This window comes from Lolium perenne, chromosome 4 (genome assembly GCF_019359855.2).
Source record: "Lolium perenne isolate Kyuss_39 chromosome 4, Kyuss_2.0, whole genome shotgun sequence".
NCBI lineage: Eukaryota > Viridiplantae > Streptophyta > Magnoliopsida > Poales > Poaceae > Lolium > Lolium perenne.
In genome coordinates this window covers 205,100,692-205,108,406 of record NC_067247.2, presented here as the reverse complement: position 1 = coordinate 205,108,406, position 7,715 = coordinate 205,100,692, and positions in this window count along the sequence as shown.

Below are 7,715 nucleotides of genomic sequence, written 5' to 3'. Positions count from 1 at the left end.
GTATTCAATATTTTGGTTGCATTAATGGGAGAGTATTGCAAGCATCTAGCACAAAACATGTTCAACATTTTATCATTGTTGTCGACAAACCTAGGGAAAGAGCAATTGTCCATCAAGGTTGTCACAACACAAGCGTTAGCATTCTCATTATCGTCATTGCAAGCAACACATGGGAAAGAGAAATTGTTCGACAAGTTGCATGCAATGGGAGATATATTGAAACACTCATAGCATGGCATGATCATATTGTCACAAGCAAGTAATTCCACATGATCAACAATGTTATCAAGCAAAGCATCACATGGAGGAATGAATGAAGCATATGACATAGGAATTGTATCATCAAGATCATGCATGCACTCATAAGTCATCATGTCCACTAGTGGGATCATGGCATCATCAACACCCATATAGGTACCTTTGTAGTCCGACTCATTTGAGGTAGGTGTTGTGGAAGTGGTAGGCTCCATGTGGCCTCCATGTTCATCTTCAATCAAGCATGGTGTGATAGCATCATCTTCATGCACCATGTACATCTTCTCCATGATCGGGAACTCGTCCTCCATGGAACCTATTGCAACATGAGAAAACACACTAGAGGTAGAGGTGAAGTTGTTAGAATGTGAAATGGCCTCCATGGACCTATCAACTACTTCTCTCAACTCACTCGGTGTATCACTCATGTCCTCAAGGTGTATGCACTCAAGCTCACATATAGTGGAGTCGCTCATCTCACATAGGGTGGAGTCGCTCATCTCACATATAGTGGAGTCCCTCATCTGATAGGGCAAAGGTGGCCGATCTTTCGATGAGACGAGGATAATTCGATTTGTTGGTGGAGTTCGTGCTTGACGATCCGACTACACGTGCAAAGCTCGTGCGCCAATGCAATCGCTAGGACAATCTCCGGGAGTTACTGATCTTGCGGGAGCACGATCAGCCTGACCAGCAAGGGTCTTAATTCCTACCTGAAATCGAGAACAAGTAAGAACTAAAGATGCAATCAGAATATTGCGAATAGAGATGAAAACTTGATTGATAATGGTGGGATTCCGAATAGTCGGTCTTGTTCTGGGCGTTGGCCTCAAAAGAAGTACACGAAGTTGCAGCAATTGGCTAACTTTTAATCTAATCAAAATCCAAGTTCTAATGACGGCTACGGAGGGATATATATGGGGGAAGTCAAGGGATTTTCGTCCAACCAGCTAGGGTTGGCCAAAAACACCCCTAAATGGGCCTTCCTCCACTTATATGGCCTCTTAAAATCCCCTAAAATACCTAATCCGAAAATACATGGGCCTGGCCCATTAAATAAGGTGACGCATCACCAATAATAACTCTTGGACGAATTTTATGATGGGGAAACTTGTAGAATTCGTCCAATCATCGTTGCTCCATTATAATGGCTTCAAAGTTCTGAAATCTCCACTTGCGGCGTCATCTTCAATCCTCAAACGCTTGCTGCCATCTCCTCCATGCGTGATCATGCTCCAATGCTTGTCCTCCTCATCCATGCTTGGTCCATCATTCCTAAGAGTAACAAACATATCTGATTTAGGCAGCATCATATTCTCATGTATGTGAGGAATAGTTCCAAGAAACGAAAGTACCTGATAGTTAAGTTGTTTGGCACGAGCTCGAGTGATTGGTCCTTGTATTTGTGTGGCTGTAGGTACAGCGGTTGTATCAAGAGATGGGATGTCCTCATCATGCCCCCTTCTTGAATTGAAGTCGCCTCGACGAAAACTCCTCTTCTTCCCCAAAGTAAGGCTTCAAATCTGCAATGTTAAATGTAGGACTAACCGGACCCAATTCCGCAGGAAGCTCAAGTTTATATGCATTATCATTTATTTTCTCTAACACCTTAAAAGGACCAGCAGCTGGGCATTAGTTTAGACTTGCGCAATTCAGGAAAACGATCTTTGCGCAAATGCAACCAAACAAGATCACCAACATCAAACACAACATGCTTTCTTCCTCTATCCCCAACAATTTTATACTTAGCATTCATGCGTGCTATGTTGTCTTTAGTAGTCTCATGCAATTTTAGTATCAATTCAGCACGGTCTGTAGCATCCAAATTATTTTGCCTGAGAAGATGGTAAAGGCAACAAATCAATAGGTGCACGTGGTACAAAACCATAAACAATCTCAAATGGGCACATCTTAGTGGTAGAATGCAGCGAACGATTGTAAGCAAATTCAACATGAGGTAAACATTCTTCCCACAATTTTAAGTTCTTTTTCAAAACAGCCCGCAAGATAGTAGACAAAGTTCTATTTACTACTTCAGTTTGTCCATCAGTTTGGGGATGACATGTAGTACTAAACAGCAATTTAGTCCCCAACTTAGCCCATAAACATCTCCAAAAGTGGCTAAGAAATTTAGTATCACGATCAGAAACAATAGTATTTGGCACACCATGTAAACGCACAATTTCGCGAAAGAACAAATCAGCAACATGTGTAGCATCATCAGTTTTGTGACATGGAATAAAGTGTGCCATCTTAGAAAACCTATCCACAACAACAAAGATACTATCCCTCCCCTTCTGTGTACGAGGCAAACCCAAAACGAAATCCATAGAAATATCCTCCCACGGTACACTAGGAACAGGAAGAGGCATATATAAACCATGTGGATTAAGTCGAGACTTAGCTTTTTGACATGTAGTGCAGCGTGCCACAAATCTCTCAACATCTCGACGCATACGTGGCCAAAAGAAGTGTGCAGCAAGTACATCCTCCGTCTTCTTCACACCGAAATGACCCATCAATCCTCCTCCATGCGCCTCCTGTAACAACAAAAGACGAACGGAACCATCTGGGATGCATAGCTTGTTAGCACGGAACACAAATCCATCATTGAGGACGAATTTGTTCCATGTTCTACCATCTTTACAATTCAGCAACACATCGTTAAAATCAGCATCAAGCAAGTATTGTTCCTTTATGGTTTCTAATCCAAAAATCTTGAAGTCAAGTTGAGATAGCATAGTATAACGGCGCGACAAAGCATTAGCAATAACATTATCTTTACCCTTTTTGTGTTTGATACCATAAGGAAAAGACTCTATAAACTCAACCCACTTTGCATGGCGACGATTCAACTTAGCTTGACTACGAATATGCTTCAAAGATTCATGATCAGAATGTATAACAAATTCTTTAGGCCATAAATAATGTTGCCAAGTTTCTAATGTCCGAACCAGCGCATATAATTCTTTATCATAAGTAGAATAGTTCAGACTAGGCCCACTCAATTTTTCACTAAAATATGCAACAGGTTTGCCCTCTTGTAATAACACACCTCCCAAACCAATTCCACTAGCATCACATTCAAGCTCAAAAGTCTTATTGAAATCAGGAAGTTGGAGTAATGGAGCATGTGTTAACTTATCTTTCAGAATCATGAAGGCGTCTTGTTGTGCATCGCCCCACACAAAGGGCACATCCTTCTTTGTAAGCTCATTCAGCGGCGCAGCAATGGATCCAAAATCTTTCACAAAGCGCCTATAGAAGCCAGCGAGGCCAAGAAAACTCCTCACTTGTGTGACCGTCTTTGGCTGCGGCCAACTCTCAATTGCCTCAATCTTGGCTGGATCAACTTCAATTCCCTCGCGCAAGAACAACATAGCCAAGAAACGCAACTCGATTGGTGCAAAAGGTGCACTTCTCAAGATTACCATACAAACGTGCATCACGTAACGCATTGAAAACAGCACGTAAATGATCCAAATGTTCCTCCAAAGATTTGCTATAAATCAGAATATCATCAAAGTATACCACCACAAAACGTCCAATAAAAGCACGTAAAACTTCGTTCATCGCCTCATGAAAGTACTAGGTGCATTAGTTAAACCAAAGGGCATTACTAACCACTCATATAAGCCGAACTTAGTTTTAAACGCTGTTTTCCATTCATCTCCTAATTTCATACGAATCTGGTGGTAACCACTACGCAAATCAACTTTAGAGAACATAACAGAACCACTCAATTCATCAAGCATATCATCTAAACGAGGTATTGGATGACGGTATCGAATGGTAATATTATTAATAGTTCTACAATCAGTACACATGCGTGAAGAACCATCCTTCTTAGGGACCAAGATAATAGGAACAGCACATGGGCTAAGAGACTCACGAATGTAACCTTTATCTTGGAGAACCTGAATTTGTCGCTGAATCTCTTTCGTCTCTTCAGGATTGGTACGGTATGGTGCACGGTTGGGCAGCGACGCTCCTGGAATCAAGTCAATCTGGTGTTCTATGCCACGGATAGGTGGTAGTCCAGGGGGAACATCTTGTGGGAACACATCAATGAATTCTGCAAAAGGTTAGCAACCGCAGTGGAAAAGAAGGAGGCATATCCTCAAATGAAAACAGAACTTCTTTGCAAATGATAGCATAGCATTGAGTAGTGTCCACATCAAGTTCAGCAATATCAGATTTGCTAGCAAGCAAACAAGGATTTTTCAAACGAATTTCAGTAGCATGGTTCGAATCAGATTTAGTATTAGTCTTATGTGGAACAAAATCTGCAGCAACAATCTGATTCTCACTCTTAAGTTTCTCCTCGTTTTTTACTCTACTAGCTCTAGCAAGATCATCTTTTAGTATTTGTTCAGGAGTCATAGGTTTGAGACCAATTTTCTTTCCATCATGCATAAGAGAATATTGATTAGTTTTACCATTATGAACAGATTCTCTATCAAATTGCCAAGGTCTACCAAGTAACAAAGAACAAGCTTGCATAGGTACAACATCACAATCCACAAAATCAGAATATGTACCAATAGTAAAATGCACACGTGTAGTTCTTGTTACCTTGAGCTTCCGAGAGCTCTCAAACCATTGAATGTAGTATGGATGTGTGCGCTGTCTTGTAGGGAGAGAAAGCTTCTCTACCATATCAACGCTAGCCGTATTATTGCAGCTCCCTCCATCAATGATGATCCTTATAGCTCGCTCTTTTACAACGCCTCTTGTTTGGAACAGATTGTGGCGTTGATCATGCTCAGCTTTGCTCAATTGCACGCTCAACACACGCTGTGCAACTAAGCTCTGTCTTGATCAGCAGTGTCGCCTTCCATTACCTCCATCTCTCTCTCGAGAATCAGAGTTGGCACCATCACGTGCAGCAATAAGGGCCAATGTATCTTCATCAAAGTCACTTGCGTAATCATATTCTCCATCTTCTCGCACCAACATCACACGCTTGGTTCTGCATTCTCGCTCTATGTGACCAAATCCCAAGCATTTGCGACATTGAACGTCGCGCGTCTTCCCCGTGGAGGCCATGGAAGATGAACTCCGAGGAGGACCAGCCGATGGTGTTGGTGTAGTGGCAGGAGGTGCTCGTGAGGCAGGCGCGGTGTACTTGGAGGTAGTAGGTGCTGGTGCAGTACCACGAGATTGTGGCGCTGATTGTCGCGGAGACCATGACGATGTACGACCTGCATAAACATTAGCTCTTCTCCATGGTGTTTGACGATCCTGCACTTCACGTTCAGCTTTGCAAGCAAGATGAAACAAGCGAGTAATAGTGTTGTACTCCTTATAATCTAAAATATGCTGAATCTCTTTATTCAAACCACCAAAGAAACGTGCAAGCATAGCCTCATTATCCTCTACAATACCACAGCGAATCATGCCGGTTGCAATTCTTGATAATAGTCTTCTACAGAATTTTTTCCTTGTTCTAAGCGAGACAATTTTTTCAGCAAATCACGTTGATAATGTGGAGGAACAAAACGAGTACGCATAGCAAGTTTTAACCCAGTCCAAGTAGCAGGAATATTTGCTGCATGTGTTCTACAATATTCAGACCACCAAATAGATGCAAAATCTGTGAACTCACAAGTAGCGGCACTAACACGCAAGTGATCTGTGGTATTTTAAACATGCAAAGCGTTGTTCTACTTCCAATTCCCATGTAAGATATGCATCAGGATTATATCTACCCTCAAATGGCGGAATGTTCAGTTTCAGTTTAGCAACATGATCATCATCATTACGTACGGGCGAGGCGGTGGTCGAGCGGTGCGCTGAAGCTGCCCTGGACGACCAGTGCAGGTTGTTGGACTTCCTCGCCGTCCAAGATGTTCTCATCTACCTGCTCGTCCGCGTCCCCTTCATAGTCTTCGTATCCCTCATCGAAGGCGCGTCATGTGCGGTTGCCGCAGCAGAGCGGTACCCGCAGGAACGTCCGCACGAGGAACGCGGCGTGCGCGGCGTTGCACGTTGGCGCGAGGCGGCGGTAACCGAGTCAAAAGCTCCTGGAACTTGGCGTCGAGCTTGGAGTTGAAAGCTGCCTCGAGGCCATCCAGCTTGTCCAACAAGCGTCGGTGAGTTTGGCATCCACGTCACCAATGCGCGCATCGGTGTCACGTGCATGCCCGCCCAAAAGGTGGGTGAAGTGAGCATGCAACTGCTCAGGCGTCATCTTGGCCGGGTCAACAGCGGTCGGATCAACTGGTCCTGACATGGTTAGTACACGAAAAGCACAAATGTATATGCCTACAAACTACGAAATATGGTGGTTCACGCGCAATTCGTCAAGCAAAATACAAAGCTCTTACAAGTTCTTACCAAACAGGAGGAAGGTGATGTAACAACCAGCAAGGATCAGCGTCTCCCAAGATTGCCAAAGCGATTACCAGGTGTCGACACAGTGCACGTGGAGACAATATGTAGAGCTCTGGGAAGGCAAAGTATAGTGATATGGTGGCACAATAATCAAATCAGCGATGCAAATTGAGTAAACGCTCAACGAAGGTACTGTGCTGGTCCTAGGCTAGATCGTATTAGAGACGCGAGCCTAAATCACCAACGAGGTCACGATGCGGCACAAGATGCAAAGGACAGCGAACCGGCGCTCGAAGGATAGAGCAACCTATGGGAAGGAAATTTTGTTTTTTTTTTTTTTTGGGGGGAATCTCATGTGGCGCTAGACCACAGAGGGCTCTATGGTCGGGCGACCGGAAATTTTTTTTTTTTTTTTTTTTTCGGGGGAATCTACTGTGGCGCTAGACCACAGAGGTCTCTATGGTCGGGCGACCGGAATTTTTTTTTTTTTTTTTTTTTTTTTTTTTTTGGAATCTACTGTGGCGCTAGACCACAGAGGTCTCTATGGTCGGGCGACCGGAAATTTTTTTTTTTTTTTTTTTTTTTTTTTGCTTTCAGGATTCCGACGGAAAACGCGAAATTGACCAAGAAAACGGATCTAAAACCCGGAAAAACTCAGAAACAAAGATCAAGAAAGACCCTACGATGATGGGAATCAAAGGAGAACAACAAAGAGTTGATGGCAGATGTGGCGGAAGTGTATGGTGGCGGTGATATGGCGAGGACGCAAGCGGAGATGGTGCGGCGGCGACGCGACTACTATGATCGTAACTCGAAACTCTAACGACTCTAGACGCTAAGACCAAGACGCGACACAACGATTGCAGACAAAGACTCAAAAAGCAAAAACTGAAAAGATCATGCAATGGCTTGGCAGGGGCTATGGGACGGATGATCTAAACCTAATATATTTTTGTGGAGCTTTTTCTGGGTTATAGGTAAAACAAATCTACACTAGTAAAACTGTAAATCTCACCGAGCAACCTGAAATCTGATACCACTTGATAGGGCAAAGGTGGCCGATCTTTCGATGAGACGAGGATAATTCGATTTGTTGGTGGAGTTCGTGCTTGACGATCCGACTA